The sequence below is a fragment of the Portunus trituberculatus genome, chromosome 15 (genome assembly GCF_017591435.1).
Source record: "Portunus trituberculatus isolate SZX2019 chromosome 15, ASM1759143v1, whole genome shotgun sequence".
NCBI classification, from domain to species: Eukaryota; Metazoa; Arthropoda; class Malacostraca; order Decapoda; family Portunidae; genus Portunus; species Portunus trituberculatus.
The window spans coordinates 10,133,629-10,152,792 of NC_059269.1; the positions used below are offsets into that span (position 1 = coordinate 10,133,629).

The window sequence follows — 19,164 nt, forward strand, 5'->3', positions numbered from 1 at the left end:
GTGAAAGTGTGTGTGTGTGTGTGTGTGTGTGTGTGTGTGTGTGTGTGTGTGTGTGTAGAGAGAGAGAGAGAGAGAGAGAGAGAGAGAGAGAGAGAGAGAGAGAGAGAGAGAGAGAGAGAGAGAGAAGAAATTGTTATATTAATTCTTCAGTACTGAAACAAATTATTTACCTGGAGATTTGTGTACGATTAGACCATTTTATTGACATTAGGAAGGATCTATGTAGGACAAAAGATTAATGGTTCTGAGTCTTTACTATTTTAATCCCTACATGAGTTTCTGAAACTGTATAAAAATCAGTAAATCACCAGATAGGCAGCAGAATGAATATGGAAATGCGTCATGGTACTGAAAGGGTTAAGTGCAAAAAGACATCAAAAGCATTAGCTATTGCAATTGAAAGAATAAAGTGATATTGTCTACTGCTCATAACTTCATACTAAAAGAAGCTTGCACAATAACTCGTCCCTTGCCGCACATTTCTTAGCCTCGTAGACAGAGATCATCCGCGCCTGAATGGACAGAGGTTCGTGTAGCGAGCGCTTATCACCGGCCAAGCCACACACTGTACATACCTTGGTGGCGACAGCACAAAGAACAGAGGTGAATCAAAGGTACGCCAACCAGGAAAAAGGCAGCAACAAACCCCGATAATAGTGTGCGAGAGAGGCGGAAAAAAAACTATGCAACAAGGGAGGAAATGTGAGAACACGGAAGAGAACACGTAGCTCGAGGGACACCCGTGATAGACGCTCCTACTGGTGGCATAATGAGACCCGTTTGCCACGCGTCCCATATGACTTCCCCGTGACCAGTCGCCGGACTGAATGACTACTTTCACTCCTCCCCCTACCCCGCCCCTCCCCTCCCCGCCTCGCCTCCATCAACAGTCGCACAGCTTTTGAATTTACACAACCAAAACAAATGTATTTATTTCTATTTTAGTTTTTTCTCATGCAAAACAGTACAGGAGTGTAAAAGAATAGTTATTCTTATGTTTAGTAGAATACGTACGTGCCCCAAACAAAACCTCTCTCATTTCATCCAATTCTCTGGTGAAAACAATACTTGGATAACCAAAAGATTGCATTTGTAGCGGGAGGTTCTTGTCTGTGGGTTTCATCAGACCGGTTTGTGTGTGGTTGTGGCAAGGTGGGGCGTTGAGGGACAAGGCGGAACGACCACAACCTGAGGACGGCCTCAATACCTGACACCTGATGCTATATTACCGAAGCCATGCCAAGCCCCTGTCACTCTCATCTCGCTGGTCTCTCTTGCCTTCTCGCCATCAGTGTTGTTTTTCCTTTCCATTTCTTTGTAACCTCACCTTTCCCGCCTCCCACGTTGTTCGCTAGAGAAAACGCTGCGCGCCACATCAGAGGCCGTGGCTTTTCAGCTGAGTGAATCGTGAGTCAAGCTGCAGGGTGAGCCTTGTGTGAGTGGTGACAGGCAGAAGAGGCGAACGTCATGCATAGTGTCAGTCTCCTGAAGCATGAAGACGTGTTGTCAGACATAGGCATAATATAAATACCAACACTAGTACGAACACCAATAAAATGTCAGAAAGGAGAAAGATGAAAGGAAAGAAACGAATGTGAAGGCGTGATGTTCCACGTGTATCACTCTTGCCATCTCTGTATGGTGAGGGGCTCCAAGGACGCCACACCATCAGGGTACAGACTGTGACCCCTAACACTAGGCGGCGTGATCTTATGCTTTATTTACATGACGCCACATCAAGTGGGAGTTATGATTGGGTCACTGGTTTTGTGATACCCTGCCCGAGATGCGTCACGGCGGGAACACTGCTGGGCTGCAGGGAGGAGGAGGCGACTACAGTAGTGCTGCTCGTTGTGTTGGACTTGCACAACTCAAAAAGCTTCGGAGAAATATTTGCGTGGGTTGCCTTCTGGACAATTGCTTTCTATTTTTCCTTTACCAAACTCAAATCTGATAAGGTTGGCGAGTGGGACGTAGCATTTCCAGCATGGCCACTGGGAACTGGGTGATGCTGTGAACTCCTGCGCTGGATGTACGTGTGATAAGGGCGATACCTTTACATGACGTGTCTCTACATGAATCTTAGATGAATCTTGGTCCACCTACATTTGTATTGAACTCAGATAAGTATAGTTTTCCAAGGATTTAAATGAGGAAGATTTGGCTTTCGCTCCCATGCAAATTACTTCAACAACGATGAAATATTACATCAATTTGTACTAAGAGTGAGCAACGTTTCCAAGATGACAGCGAGAACCAGTACAGGGCGGGCGAGGATAATCTAGCACAGCCTTCCCCTCCAATGCCCTTCATGAAACACACACACACACACACACACACACACACACACACACACACACACACACACACACACACACACACACACACACACACACACACACACACACACACACACACACACAGTTCCTTCCTTTAAACTCCTCTTAGTAATCAATTCAAATCATCCGTCTTCACAGAGATAGTTTAAAAACAAACTTAATAAAGGGAATCTGAGCCTTTATATGCCCGGTTGTTGTTGTTGCTGTTGTGCAGTGAAAGAAACACGGGGATAATCGTTTGTTTGGCCTTCATGGTAATTGTACGGAGCGATAAATCAAGAGTTTCCTGACGTCCTGTGTATTAGTGGAGCGTGGAGGCCGACACTCTAATAAGGTGCGGCTGAAGGTGTGCTCTCTTCCCCTGCCGGACTAGATCAGGCTTCCTCTCCAAGCCCCTTGTCAACCCCGTTTTCTGAAACCTTTTTGCTCTTTTACCATAACTGCTTTCCAAAGGCTGTAGCTCAGCGTTTCCAAACCATTTCCGACCATAACACCCCCTGTTGTCATGTCTAAGAAAATAAAAGAAAATAAAGTGTGTACATCACTTCCTAGCACCCCCTATAATTGATTTCACCCTCCTCCCACCGCGTAGTGTAGTGGTTAGCACGCTCGACTCACAATCAAGAGGCCGGGTTCGAGTCCCGGTAAGCGGCGAGGCAAATGGGCAAGCTTCTTAATGTGTGGCCCTGTTCACCTATCAGTAAATAGGTACGGGATGTAACTCGAGGGATTGTGGCATCGCTTTCCCGGTGTGTGTTGTGTGTGATGTGGTCTCAGTCCTACCCGAAGATCGGTCTATGAGCTCTGAGCTCGGTTCGTAATGGAGAAGACTGGCTGGGTGACCAGCAGACGACCGAGGAGGAGGAGGAGGAGGTGCTAGTACCTCAGATTGGGAAACGCTGCTCTAGTTGAAGGTACTCGTGTTTCTAAGATTAGTTTTATGGCTCTGGTGACAGATTGGTAATATTTCTAGTTTATTAAAAGTAAAAACTGTCTTAAAAGTCAGGCTTGTTGTCTCTGTGGCCTTGGAAAATCGTCGTAGTGAGAGGGGAAGACGTTTCTGAATGCGAAGGTCAGAGTCACGGTGGGCGATTCCCGTAGACTTTGTACACCTTCTCTCTCTCTCTCTCTCTCTCTCTCTCTCTCTCTCTCTCTCTCTCTCTCTCTCTCTCTCTCTCTCTCTCTCTCTCTCTCTCTCTCTCTCTCTCTCTCTCTCTCTCTCTCTCTCTCTCTCTCTCTCTCTCTCTCTCTCTCTCTCTCTCTCTCTCTCTCTCTCTCTCTCTCTCTCTCTCTCTCTCTCTCTCTCTCTCTCTCTCTCTCTCTCTCTCTCTCTCTCTCTCTCTCTCTCTCTCTCTCTCTCTCTCTCTCTCTCTCTCTCTCTCTCTCTCTCTCTCTCTCTCTCTCTCTCTCTCTCTCTCTCTCTCTCTCTCTCTCTCTCTCTCTCTCTCTCTCTCTCTCTCTCTCTCTCTCTCTCTCTCTCTCTCTCTCTCTCTCTCTCTCTCTCTCTCTCTCTCTCTCTCCTCTCTCTCTCTCTCCCTCTCTCTCTCTCTCTCTCTCTCTCTCTCTCTCTCTCTCTCTCTCTCTCTCTCTCTCTCTCTCTCTCTCTCTCTCTCTCTCTCTCTCTCTCTCTCTCTCTCTCTCTCTCTCTCTCTCTCTCTCTCTCTCTCTCTCTCTCTCTCTCTCTCTCTCTCTCTCTCTCCTCCTCTCCTCCCTCTCCTCTCTCTCCTCTCTCTCTCTCTCTCTCTCTCTCTCTCTCTCTCTCTCTCTCTCTCTCTCTCTCTCTCTCTCTCTCTCTCTCTCTCTCTCTCTCTCTCTCTCTCTCTCTCTCTCTCTCTCTCTCTCTCTCTCTCTCTCTCTCCTCCCTCTCCTCCCTCTCTCCTCTCTCTCTCTCTCTCTCTCTCTCTCTCTCTCTCTCTCTCTCTCTCTCTCTCTCTCTCTCTCTCTCTCTCTCTCTCTCTCTCTCTCTCTCTCTCTCTCTCTCTCTCTCGCTTTCTCCATCACTTATCACCGCCCATCTCTGCCCATCACTCCCCATTGCTAGTGATTATCCCGTCCCCATCCATCACCATCACCACCACCAGTGATAATCCCATTAACCGTTCATCATTAGCACCATCACCTGTCACCATTACCTGCTACACTCGATCACCAGCATCATCATCACCACCGCCACCACGACTTGTTAGCCCCTTCATTATTGGGACGCATTTCTCACCTTGAGTTTTAGGTATGATTAGACGATTTTATTTGCATTAAGAAGTGTCTATGGAGGTCAGAAGATTAATGGCCAAAGTCTTCACTATCTTAATCCCCGCATAAGTTTTTGAGCAGAATGAAGATGGAAACGCGTCATGGTACTGAAGGGGTTAAGGAAATTTAGTGATGATGATGATGATGATGGTAATGGTAAATAATAATAATAATAATAATGATAATTTTTGTATACTTTATGAAATTTTCCTTTTAAACAAACGCAAAGTATAAAATAAATTAAAAGAAATTGCACAATGAAAATAAGAACGCGTATAAGAAGAAAAAATAATCTCCATGTGGTTGTTTTAATTGTTTAGTGAAGATATAAGGTTACCGTGATAATGGTTCGCAAGCCCACGCCCTTGTCATTGTCAGCTGTAGTGTGTTCGCCGCTTGCCACACAAAGAGATACGGAAAAGTGTGAATCTTCAAGCCTCAGGGACGAATAATTGCAGTAAAAATGGTGATAGTGGAGATAGTAATAATAGTAATAGTAATAAATAATAATAATGAGTGTGTGTGTGTGTGTGTGTGTGTGTGTGTGTGTGTGTGTGTGTGTGTGTGTGTGTGTGTGCTTGATCAGCCGCTCTGTTCCCACGGCAATGAGTGGAGCGGTCACCTTTCATTCACCTTCCCCTCCCCATAAGAAAACAAACATGCCTAATGAAAATAAATTGTGCAAACTTCGTAATAAAAGGGAAAGTGGAAGTTGTGAAGTTGTGTGCGCGTTCTTGTTGACAGTGGTGCTGTTTGAATCGAGTTTATAGGAAATTAAGGGGTAATGTTATATAGAACTTACAATATACCCACTAAACGACGAAGAGAGCTTGAAATACATAAGTCAAAGAGGAGAGTATAGTGTATAGCCGTTGTATGTAATAAAGGAAATGTTACAGTTATTACGAAAACCAAAGGGAACGTAACGAATAAAAATACAAAAGAATCAGAGTTCACTGGAAATTCTCTTAGTAAATCGTTCAATTCAAACATCACACATGTTATAGCTGTATTCTGTTAATCTCTTCAGTACCAGGACGCCTTGCCATATTCATTCTGGTTACTATTTGGTGATTTTACACAGCTTCAGAAACTTATGTGTGATTAGAATAGCGAAGACTCTGGCCATTAAACTTCTGACCTCCATAGACCCTTCTTAATGTAAATAAAATGGTCTAATCATACCCAAACTCATGGTGAAAATGCGTCCCATTACTGAAAAGGTTAATGTGAATTGTCCGCCTTTGATACAGCGAAATAGAACAACTGTCTCTTGATCTTCCCATGACGTTGATTATTATATGAAGTCATTCTCTTTCCTACTGCACATTTTCCTTATTCATCCTGTAACTCTCTAGAAAAAAAAAAAAACAGACAGACGTGAAGACATTTTCCTACTTACTGGTTTATCCCTCAAGTGATGAATACCAAGAAACCCCGGAAACTAGGCACGTCAACACACCACACCACACCCATGGACATTTGTGCGGTGGTGATGGTGGTGGTGGTGGTGGTTGCGTTATCATACACTAATGTTTAAACTTGTGGTGGTGTTGGTGATGGTAGTAGGAAGAGTGGTGGTGGTGGTGGTGGTGGTCAGTGTGATGGTAAAATTGCTCTAGAGCAGAAATCCTTGGAAGGAAAAAACGAGAGAGAGAGAGAGAGAGAGAGAGAGAGAGAGAGAGAGAGAGAGAGAGAGAGAGAGAGAGAGAGAGAGAGGCCACACTTTGCTAATTAATTTTCCTATCGCGACGCTCCCTCATTTCCTCAAGATTATACACATTACATGGCGGCTCAAAGAGAAAGATCTGTGCGCACCACTGCTTTCTGCGTAACATTAATTGCAATGCTTCACGGAGATGCCTCAGATAGCAGCGTGGCTCTTTAAATAATCACTGTGCATACTTTTCCGCTGTATTCGTGAGGTATGTAACGTATAATTGCTCACACACACACACACACACACACACACACACACACACATGGGAATAAACAACGATAATCATCAGCTTCCATATCACGAATACTTAAAATTGCAGGGATTCGTCACAGTTACATGTCGTCAGAGGGAAATTTTACGATGTTCTTTATTTTCATTTATCTTTTCTCATTACCAATAGTTCTTGGAGGAGAGAGTGCCGTGGCCTCCTCTTCCTCCATTAAAGCCTGAGCTGGTAAGGGAGGTACTTGTGGATGCTGGCAAGGAGGAGGAGGAGGAGGAGGAGGAGGGTGTTCCGGCTCGTGGGTGGCGGAGGGGCAGAGGGACGGGGCGGGGTTGGGAGGGGTGAACCTTCACGCCATCAGCCTCTTCCTCTTGGGTGTGGAGGAGATACCGAAAAGGATCTTAAGTTGGTGGTGGTGGAGGTCATGGTTGTGGCAGTGGGGATGGTTGTGGTGAATGTTGTGGGTGGCGGGCCGGTGGTAGGGGGTGAAAGATGGGCGGTTGTTATTGTTATAGTTGTAATAAATACTGTTTGTTATAATAGATCAGAATGCGTGACAGGGTAGCAGGGCAGCAGGGCAGCAGGACAGGTGTAGTGACAAGGCGGTGGTGTATGAATGCAGGTCCCTGGTTGGGTAAGGTGGTGGTGGGCAGCTGTGTTCGGGAATCCACATGAGCCTCCGCTGGTCGTATTTCCGTGAAAGGGACAGCATCACCTCCGACATGGCAGCCTGCTTGGTGCGTCCAGTGTTATCGAGTGTTCCTTGTGTTTCTTCATGTTGCATATGTAGGTGTGGCGCAACAGTATGTTTGTTTCATTTGGTACAGGAAGTTAATGTTCCAAACAGTATTCCAATGATGGTTTTAGCAGGAATGAAAGCGAAGCTCTGAAACATGCACCTCAGCCGCAAGTGAAGGGGCGTCCTCACAGTGGCGGAGGGGCCGAGCAGGGGTAGTAGGAAGTGAAGGATCCACTTCGGTACGTCGGTTGGCAGAGAAGGGAGTGGGAGGGGCAGGTGGGGCGGGGCCTAAGCACAGGGAAGGGGACGGGCGCGGGCACAAAGGTCATCGCATTAGGCAAGGAAAAGCGAGTGCCAGGGACGAGGACACCTTCCACTCTCCCGTAGAGTAATGCAATAAGCAATGAGAGGATCGTCAAGTGATCGCCTCACCCTCCTAATCTATGACGTTTTGCAACAATTTCAAACACTGAGCGAGGCGGAAGATAGCTCTGTTAGTTCGTCGCTGCACTTTTTGTTGGTGCCACTCCAAAGGTGAGCAGCGGGTCACCAGACATCTGCGTTCACTAAGAAATGGACCTGAAACCCCGTCAAGCAGTAACTGGTCCTCTCTGAATGGGATGAGTGAAGCTCTAGATAACGGGTCCCTGAGGCCTGCCAGCTGTACCCCGCCGCCCAGAGGAGCTCCCCACCAGCCGCCCCTCACGCGAGCGGGAAGACGATGCTCGGAAGAGGAAAAGATACTCACTGGGCGGGAATGAATGAATCAAGGGCGTAGTAGTTACATGGTAAGTAATTAACAGACCAACCACATGCTGCCACCCAGCTTATTCATTTATTTATATTTTTCACTATAAAGATACGACCACACAAGACGTGAAGAATGCAGCGCTATTTCCTATATAAAGTCATTGTAATGTGGGAGGTATAACATTGGTGAACACTGATTCTCCTAGCTTGTAATGAATCATTTGCATGTTGTACGTTTCCTCATCCCACAATCAAAGTGATGTGACGAGGATCTTTTTCTTTTTTTCATTCATTTAATCGCGGAAACAGAATTACTCGCCTTGCACAGATCTTTATATCTGACAAAACAAGCAAAACTTTTTCTCCCGTGGCGGATCTTGCGCATGATGCATTCTGAAACGGCAGCGATGGTGTTGGCAGTCTGAGCGATGAGAAAGAGTATTGCCTTGAGATGTGAGAGTGTTTATATTTCGGCACAAGTATAGTAATTATGTCCTATTATTTTCTAAATTTACACAAAAAACTTGATCAGTTCCACCTGTCCTCCCTGTGGCAGGTTCGTTATACATCTTTGTCTGATGCCTCAAAGCAACACAGCTAGAGCAGCGTCGTTGAGCAACGATACATTATGGGAAAGAGCCTTGCCTTTAGAGAAGCGTGCCCGCACGGGGGCACGCGGAACACTACATGAGGCTATGAGCAGCCAAACTCTGGGTAGTCTCCCTGGAACCGCCAAGTTTAAAACGTGGCAAGGAGTTAGTGACTTCGGGCGAGTGTCTCTGCAGGAGGTGAAGTCCATCACGACAGGCGAGGCGCACGACGCTGGGCTGGTGAGTAGGTAGTAGCGGTGCAGGCGATGCATGCGGTAGTGTTGAGGGTAGACTAGGCACACCAGTGAGATGTCATACCACTCCTTACCTGTGTTACTTACACCACCACCACCACGACGCCGGAGAGTCCTGTCAATCACGTAATATTCAACATTCCACTCTCAGAAAATAACCACACCAAAAGAATTCTTTACAGTTCTTTGTAAAACACCCGAAAGTATATAATTCGATGCATATCTCACGATGTAAGCCTCACTTTAAAACTTATTGTAAAAAATCCCACAACACCTCGCACGCATCTTATAAGAAGGTGAATCTTTATTTATGAAAGTGTGTGAACATTTTCCCTGGTAATGTATAAGATTTGTAGTGTGCTAAGTTCAAAAGAGGCGTGGCGTGCAGTGTGCAGTGACCATGGTGCACGAGGCGCCTCACGTGGAGTGTTGTGGGGAGCTGATCGAGATAACGAGTCAGGACTTGTGAGAAGAGATGGTGGCCAGTATTGCTCTCTGTGCTGCTGGTGCTCGCTTCTTACACAAAGTCAGTACAGAGTCATTGCCAATAACACGAACGTTGTGTTCCTTTGAGCGTCTGTAGAATACACCATTCCATACAAGGAAGCTGTACTGGCTTGTATTCGTGCATCCTGTTCCTTACTCTAGTGACAGGAAATGATAAGCCTTTGCATCGTTTTTCTGATTAATTATTACCAATGCGTGTCACTCGTGTGTATGTGTGTGTGTGTGTGTGTGTGTGTGTGTGTGGTTTTTGTGCTTACTATTGCCATGCTTAATGAGAGTGCATGGCTGCAGTATTTGTTGTCACCACACACCGCCCATAATAATAATACTCAATGTGTTCAACTTCAAAAAACACGTAAATAGAAACTTGCTCGTATATATATATATATATATATATATATATATATATATATATATATATATATATATATATATATATATATATATATATATATATATATATATATATATATATATATATATATATATATATATATATATATATATATATATATATATATATATATATATATATATATATATATATATATATATATATATATATATATATATATATATATATATATATATATATATATATATATGAAGAAAAGGGTGTCATGGAATGACATGGTGCAGCTTTGCCACACGGCAGATTTAGAAAGACATGTTGGCCGCGAGAGTGACACACGTCAGGGCAACACAAGGCGGCAGTACCTACATACCACTTCACCAGTTGCCCGAGGTAGTGACATGCCCAGGTGTCAGGACTTGCAGCCACCTGTCGACTGGTGAGCAAGAGACTTTCAGTATGATTTTGGTCAGTGCTGTGTACCGTACATGTTACTCTTAGAATCCCGCCCTGTGTCCCTCGAAGATGGGGCCAAGGCAGCCCCGAGCCCGTGCCGAGCGTCCGTCCTCATTGTGCTCGAAACAAGTCATGTGGAGTAGTTTTTAATAAGGCATAACCAGGTCAGGCCCCAAGTACCTCCTCCCAACACAGTCCCTGCCCTGCCCTTCCTAGCCCTCTTAGTCAGGGACCATTCTCTCCATTCGGACACTCATCTCTCACTAGCACGTGCACACAAACATACACACACACAAACTCTCTCTCTCTCTCTCTCTCTCTCTCTCTCTCTCTCTCTCTCTCTCTCTCTCTAAGATGGTGTAAGAGTGAAATTATAGCTCGACGTAACAAAAATGTGGAAGTTTCCAAAACAGTGCACCGAGGCATCAAGGATGGTGGGGGAGAATGCTGTGCTCTCTTAATAATAGTTTTCTTACTGGAGTAAAAACGTCACCTCACTTCTTTACAGCTGCTTGATCAGACCACTTTCGGCTTGCTTAATTCAGTTTTGGCGAGCTATCTTGAAAGTGTAATCCCATCTTAGAAGTTGTTTTGTAAGAGGCGACGAAATGAATGATTTTGATGGAGCCAGCCAAGCCGCCCTTCTTAAAAAAATAGAATAATATAAAAAAAAAGAAGGAAAGTAGATGTCATATTTTCATTAAACGATCTTATGCATTTAGTTGGCCACACATATTTTGTTCCATCTCACATACGAGTTATTGGTTCGTGTTTTATCATGGATTTTCTTTGTTAGTGAAACAGGCTCTTGATGTAATTCCACGGACGCCTCAGAGAAAAAACTTCCACAACCATTTCCTCTGTAACCTTGCTTGATTTCGTCAGCAGTGTGTGATTAGACTTGAAAATCATCCAGTGAGGACATTGAGGTTCGTGTGGCTGGTCTTCTCCATGTGTGTGTGTGTGTGTGTGTGTGTGTGTGTGTGTGTGTGTGTGTGTGTGTGTGTGTGTGTGTGTGTGTGTGTGTGTGTGTGCAGCGGTTCTTCCTGCAAGAGCGGTGACTCCTTTGATTAAGATCAGCAACAAAGAGTTTCCTTCAGGTCGAGGAGATCGTGGGTTTATGTAGGTACGAGTATCTGTGTCGGTGGTTTAAGAAAATGTGTAGCTACTAAAGAAAACCTCACGCTGCGAAATATTACATCGTTAATTTTAAACCAGCACAAAGTGTCTGCGTCAGCGTAGATGTTTTTAGTGGAAGGCTGATGAGGAAATACAAATAATTTAGTATGTATATGTACCATGAATACATCCCATTGCCATCCCCCACCACATGTTTTCCCGCCAGCTCCACTACGTCACGCTCTGCATGTCACCCACTCCTTCCCTGCGACCTTCCTTCCCTCCCTCTTATTGCCGCGGAAGCGTCATGGTTCAGAGACTGGCTGACAGTTATCACAGCTGGGGCGTGACACAAAACACACCAAAACAACAACTCACGGATCAAAACTGCCGAGATCCAGACCACCGGATGAAAACAACCATGTGGCAAGGGACAACACAAGGACGGGTACACCACTACGAGAGAGAGAGAGAGAGAGAGAGAGAGAGAGAGAGAGAGAGAGAGAGAGAGGGAGTAAGTACGAACAGGATGTCTCAGAAGGCCCGCCTGCCTATCTCACATGTAGGTCAATAAGTCGAACACCCACACCTCCCTCCCGTCTCTCTCCCCCTCCTGCTTGTCCTTCCTTCCTTCCTCTTCCTTCCTGCCTGAGCGAGAAGGGAATGTCACCCCTCCACGAGTGTCTGGTGACGCCTGATGAAGAAAACGAACACAACGACTAAGCGACAATGATTACTTGCTCCTGTTGTTGTTGTTGGTGTTGGTAGTGGTGGTGGTGGTTGTTGTATTGTTTTGCTAGTTAAGTGGCACGGTTATTGTTATTAATGTACGAGTGAAAACAACAGTGGTAGTAAGGTTCGCAATAACAGATTCTAAAATAACAAAGACGGTGTAGTGTGAGGAGTAGCAGTAGCAGTAGTAGTAGTAGTAGTAGTAGTAGTAGTAGTAGTAGTAGAAGTAATGTAAGGTGAAGTTAGTGTTCTTGGCCCCGTTTGCAGCGGTATATTTGGAAAACTATGAAAAAATGGCAGCAAATTTTGTATGTGCGCTAGGTGAAGGTGGTGGTGGTACTGGTGGTGGTTGTGGTGGTGGTGGTCGTGGCTGTGGTGGTGTGGTTGGTAGTGGTGTCTTGTTTACACAGTTTCGTTTAAGTTACATGGTCCAGCATTTGAAGGAAGGGAAAAAAAATGTGCTTTAAACCTAAATACTCCTACTGCCTGAGTTTACTTCCCTGTCTGTGTCTGTGTGTGTGTGTGTGTGTGTGTCTGTGTGTGTGTGTGTGTGTGTGTGTGTGTGTGCGTGCGTGCGTGTGTGTGTGTGTCTGTCTGTTTTCTGTCTGTCTGTTTGTGTTTGTGGACCTGTTTGTTTCAGTGTGCCAGTGTGTTTGTCTGTTTGCAACTCTCCGTTTTTCTGTCTTTTTTTTTTTTTCCTTTTTTTCTGTGTTTGTTTGTACGATGGCCTTTCCCCTAGTCTCTCTCTCTCTGTCTTTCTCTCTCTCTCTCTCTCTCTCTCTCTCTCTCTCTCTCTCTCTCTCTCTCTCTCTCTCTCTCTCTCCTCCTCCTCCTCCTCCTCCTCCTCCTCCTCCTCCTCCTCCTCCTCCTCCTCCTCCTCCTCCTCCTTTAGTTCACTTACGTTGTTTACAGGTCATATAAACTGAACTGATACGGGTTTAAAAGCCGTCTTTCTGTTTGTAGAGGACATAGTAAACAGTGAAAATTGGTCAGTTTATGATTGTAGCTTCCTAAATATATCACGCAAGCGAAGAGTGTGAATTATGGTTTGCGTTAGAGGAAAACCCTTTTGCGCTTGACTCTGATGTAAGGTTGTTATTGGTACGTGTATGTCTTAACACTAACCTTCTCGTCTTGGTGGTAAAAGCGAAGTAAAAGACTCTCGACTTGCTAACTGCCACTTCCTTGGAGAATAAACACACACCGATACCTTTTTGCAGCGGTTTAGTAAGTAAGGCTACATGTGGGATACGCATCGCACGGCTTGTCTGTCTCCTCCCCTTGTTAAAGACATTGCCAGACTAAGACTTCTTGTGTGTGAAATTCCCCCAAAGTAAGATTGATATGATGATAATTCTAGCACATTTTGCGCCTGGCTTAGGTCTATATTCTCAAACACTTTCGCGCTCCGCCTTCACTATTTTCTAAGGGTTCTAGTTGAAGTTACACGGACTTTTAACCCTTTTAATACTGGGACACATTTTTATCTTGAGATTTGTGTACTAATAGACCATTTTATTGGCATAAGGAAGGGTCTATGAAGGTGAGAAGATTAATGACCACAGTTTCCACTATCTAAATCCCACATATGAGTTTCTGATGCTGTATAGAATCACCAAATAGTAAGCACAATCAATATGGAAGCACGTCATGGTAGTAAAGGGGTTAAGTGTGTTTCTGTAATTCTATAGTGCCATATTAAGAAGGCTTCTGCATTACCAACAGGACAAATTACCTTTAGAACTCGACTGATTTCTCTGTGGCCCGTAAAGATGCTCGTCATGAGAAAGGGGAGTGTTTCTTACTATGACGCTTAAATTCGAAGCGTTGTATAAGATGAACCAAGAAATCAGAGTCTATTGTTTTGTCTTATTGCACTGGCGTACTATCTCTTCTGCTAAATATCGTGTTTTCATCAAGGATATTATGCAGTATCGTTAATATAATACCTCAGCTGTTTATTGTAATGGTATTCTTTTATGTAAGAGGGGAAAGCTGGCCAAGGACAACAAAAAAAAAAAAAGGCCCACTTAGTTGCCAGTTCTCTGCATGTTGACGTGTCAGTGTTTGCTCTAATGAAGATCCACAAACTTTTATAGCCACACACGGGGGAATTAATCTCTTGTATGTGGCACCCCTGGGGAACCTTCCTCAACGTAATCCACACATTTGTTATCACCATACTGGGAGGCAGACACCGGGGCGTGCTATTACCCTTCCCATGGCCACGCTCCATACACAGGCATCCCTTCCAGAAAAGAATATTCAGTCGTGTATAGGTTTACGTGCGTACTCCCCTTGTACCTCGTGGGCTGACAGTAAGAAGGAGTTGTTTTATACGGTTCGTGTTTGATTGAAAGGGAAATTTGTGTCTTGAGGTGACATTAAGAAGGGCTTTTTATACGGTCCGTGTTTAATTGAAGGAAATTTTAAGCTGGGTAAAGTCACTACCCTTTGTAGCATTGACTATTCATTTCCCATATTCCACAGTACATGACTCTCCCCGTTAACCCTGCTTATGTATGTACATACAACACCCACATAGATATATATACACACAAATTAGCCCTTATTTAGAAACACTTTGCTCCCTCACCACAACTATTTTAAGAGACCACAGAGATGATTTGCCTGGTTCTCAAGACAGTTTCTTTTGTTAATACTGTAGAAATGTTGTTAATTTGTCATTAAAACCGTAAAAACACCCTTAAAACCCGGTTAACTTAAACTATACAGACTTTTGAAACAGTAGAGGTGCGGCGCAAAATGTTTTAGAGTACGGATAGGCCCATATTCTGAAACACTTCCGCGCTGCACCTTCACTATTTTCAAAGGGTTCTGGTTGAAGAAACACGGGATTTTAAGGATGTCTCTGTAAATCTAGTGACAAGTTAACAAGTTTTCTGCAGTATCAACAGGAAAAATACTCTTTAGAACTCGCCTAATCGTCTCTATGGTCATTGAAAGTGGTCGCGGTGAGAAAGGGAAACGTTTCTGAATATGGCGCTCATTCTCTCTTCAAAGCACGCTCTGCCACCGCTTAGTGTCCTTCGTACCGTTCCTCATGTCAAAACGAAGCCAGTCTCTTCAGCACCGGACGTTTAATTGATGTCTTCTCAGTAATCTGGAAACCTTTGCATTTGAAGACGTGTGATAACTTGGCTCTCAATAACGATAAGTTGGTACTGTCACTTAACCCCTTCAATACCATAACGTGTTTTTCATATTCCTTCTGATTAATACTTGGTGATTTTAAACAGCTTCAAAAATGTATGTGGGTATTAGAATACTGAAAACTCTAACCATTAAACTTCTGATCTCCATAGACCCTTCCTAATGTAAATAAAATCGTCCAATCATACCCAAAACTCAAGGTAGAGATGCGTCCCAGTACTGAAGAGGTTAAGTTGGCGATTTCATATTGTACCTAATGTTTAATGCATATAATAAGAAGATGGCAACTCCCTCTGCGTTACATTCCTAGTTCTTTTTGGTCTTAATATACACCAATTTGTTAGTCCACAATTTTGTTTTTTTGATTTATACACACAGAATTCATTAGAGTTTATGATATCGTTACTTGGCATCAATGTAAACTGAACTTATTTGAGACTGATACTGCACACTCTTTATCACACGTCATCTCTCGGCATTCAGTTTATTATCTAGATATTTAGAAAGAAAAGTCGTGAAGGATTTATTACAGCGACGTTTGCAAGACTGACAGCAAAATTAGGGTGAGGAATATTGTAAAAAGCCTTAAACTGGTAGACTTGGTAGTCTAAGAGATGTTCCGAAGCTTCAACGAGGGTTAGTTGTGGTACGAAACCACAAGGAACACACACGTGCCATTAGAATTAGAGAGGAAAGTGACGCCTACTGCCTTCACCCACCACTGCTCATCCATCATCGTCTTTCAAATGTATCACTTGGTATCTTATGATGTTTTCCTCCTCCTCCTCCTCCTACTCCTCCTCTTCCTCGTGGTAGTAGTATAGTTGTTTTCTTGTCCTTATTATTGTTATTGTTCTTGGTGTTATGGAAGTTACTCGTGACTAATGATAAGTGGTAAGTCAATTTTCCTCCTTCATTATAACACAAGTAATAGTGTCGGGTGATAGTTATTTGTACAGAGAGACAGGGAAGCCGCTTCAGTATATAGACTATTTATTGTTTGTTTACATATTGGGGAGTGATGGCTGTGCGTCATCAAGCCATCTGATAGCTTGTACATACAGGACTCAAGGATCAAGATGAACTCCTTCTCTGCCCTGCGACTCCATGCTTTATCAGGGAGGAGAGAAAGGGACGAGGCGAGGCAAGAGCGATCTGTCAGGGTGGCGTGGGATTGGCATGCCACGAACCCAAGTGTCGGTCACCCCGCCCAATGTGAACTGAACTGGACAGCGAGAGATAATAAATGTGGTGTAAGACAAGCATGAGGGCGGGCCAGGGGAAGGGCAGAGAAAGGCAACACATGACGTAACATTGAACAACGAGACAACAATAGAGTTTCTTGTTATAAATCGACCGTGAAGTCAAAAGGAACATTAGAAAGTGAGGGAAAATGAGACGAAGAGACGTAATATAAAGATAGTGATGAAGAAGGAATGCAGTTAAATGTTGAAGGGAAATTAGAGGAGGAGATATTTGACTAATTATCAATGGGTTAATTTCCACAGACGTTGCATGATTAATTTGACACAGCAAGGTCACTGAGGGTAATTACTGTGACTAGCAAACCTTTCTCTTCTTTCTTATCAGTTCTCTGCACAGTTTTGATCTTTGCGGAATATATACTTAGGAGAGGAGTCACTGTACCTTAAAACAGTTAATTAGTTCCCAGAATGAAGTGGGTTGGGTCGCCATGACACAAAACCTGCCACTGATGCTCCGGTCTGGCAACACTAGCTGGCGGGTCAGAGGGGAGAAGGAATTATATATCAAGTTAAAATATGCATTAAGATTATAAAAGACAAATACACACACACACACACACACACATACATACGGGGGCGCGCGCACACACACACACACATACACATTTATATTTCTCCTTTAGTGTGTGTGTGTCTAATCCATGAAGAAACATTCCATTTACAATATTTATTTTCAAAAGCCACTTCAGTCGTTGATTGCCATGGATGTTTACCTCTTCTATCCCTTGCCTTCCTCATCTGCATATCTCTCCTCCTTCTTATCAGTGCAGTACTCAGCCTCCCCGGGGTGGGCGTGGCCGGTGCTTGGGAGGGCGAGGGTGGCAAGCGCAACCACTCCTTCTGAAGGGTTTCATACTTTTCATTCCTGAGCTCTTTTGGCCGCCAGGTAAACCCTCCATTGTTCCCACCGCAGACCAAATAAACACGCCCTCGCCACACCAATAGTTGCGGACTTTGACCCACGCCAACTGAGAGAGAGAGAGAGAGAGAGAGAGAGAGAGAGAGAGAGAGAGAGAGAGAGAGAGTTTATTTCGTCAGTGCTATCGCCACATTGGTAATTTAGTGTACTGCTAAGACTGCCGAATAAAGTAAAAGCAAAACAAAAGTCAGTTTCGTAAATGAGGGAATAATGACTCACTTCACATGATAATGATATCTGCCAGCCTTTGTACACACAACAGAAACATCACGACGCGCCGCCGCTATTACATCACCCCAATTATCCACAGCGCTGCTGCCTCCTGACTCCTGCCCACGCTAGCCTCCCTCCACTATATATATATATATATATATATATATATATATATATATATATATATATATATATATAATTCATTTATATTCCTCTGTATGAGCATTAAATAGTGAAGTGTGTGTGTGTGTGTGTGTGTGTGTGTGTGTGTGTGTGTGTGTGTGTGTGTGTGTGTGTGTGTGTGTGTGTGTGTGTGTGTGTGTGTGTGTGTGTGTGTGTGTGTGTGTGTGTGTGTGTGTGTCAGTTTGAGTTCTGTCGCGTGCGTGCATGTGCAACTGTTCTGAGAGGCGAGGCGAGAAATAGTTAAACCTTCTGCTGGTGTCCCGTCAGGCTCCCTGTCCCGCTCCGCCCCGTCCCGCCCAGGGAAAAGTAACACAGAGGCCAAGGTTTTTGTGATGAAGCAACATTCATATGTATGAAACTTTAAAATAGATAATATTTAGTATTTTTTTTTTTTTCAAATTTGACTGTGATTACTTATCGTTGTAGGAGTATTTGTGCAGTGTTGTTCACGTGACGGCATGGTGTTCGCTCAAAATTTCACGTGTTGCTTCAGGTTCGTGTTTAGTCTGAAGGGTCACAGAAGCGACAACCTGTCTCCCTTTATGAGTATGAAAACTGTGGCTGGCGGAAAGTGCCTCTTTGGATGTAAAAGATACGTGCTTTTAAGCAATACAATTATTATTACTATGGGAAGTAGGTCCAGTTTTATGCTTGTCTTGGGAATCAGTGTTGGTCAAATATAAAGGTTAAAAACTTTCTCTTTCTTATTTGCTTTGAGGGAGTGTCCGAAAAATCTGCTGCGACTCCCGGACGGACCTGCATGTAAGTGGTGTTTGAGTGTCATGTTCCCTCGCCAGCCACGGGCTATTTTCGCAACTACTCTTCTATTAAGATGATTTATTCCGTCCAACGACGCTTGCTATCCCTCCTCCCAAGCCGGCGGCATCCTGGTCTTGACGTATTTGACATAATTCTTGGTCTAAGTAGACAACACCGTGAGCTATCTTAGGTATTCACTGCCACCGTATATAATCTATCCTGTCCCACCTCTCCTCTAACAGTTACGAGATTCCTTCTCTACGCGGGTGTCGCTCCATCCTCTTTCTCGTGGTCCAGTTAACGCTAGGTTTGGGTATCTTAAGAAAGCTCGTTCATCAGTTTCAATTTGCCAGTGAGGTTGTGTCTCATCCTCAGGCACCGCACAGGCATGGGGTGACTCTGCCCTTGCCTTGTTCCTTGTCTTGTTTTTGCTAATTTATAGCGACTCTACGAGACACTTAAGCTGTTGTTACTGCTTCTCTTCAAGTTCTGCAGGAGCTAGAGCAGGCCAGATTTATGGTTGCACCGCTCATTAACACTTTTTGTTTCTTTGCTCCTTGTTGCCGCCATCCTTGTGTTCCAGTTCACGTTTATGTTCATGTCATTTTATTGTTTCTAGT

General features: G+C 44.1%; 1 protein-coding gene across 2 annotated transcripts in view; it reads left to right on the forward strand.

Annotated features, from left to right (window-relative positions):
• The first annotated feature begins 8,701 nt into the window (after positions 1-8,701).
• Positions 8,702-19,164, forward strand: part of LOC123504044 — a 54,407-nt gene continuing 43,944 nt past the window's right edge. Inside the window, exon 1 of one of the 2 annotated variants that reach the window (XM_045254293.1) lies at positions 8,702-8,851. The gene's annotated coding sequence lies outside the window, so the exon portion shown is untranslated. The remainder of the gene's footprint in view (positions 8,852-19,164) is intronic. The other variant, XM_045254294.1, reaches the window with a different exon arrangement.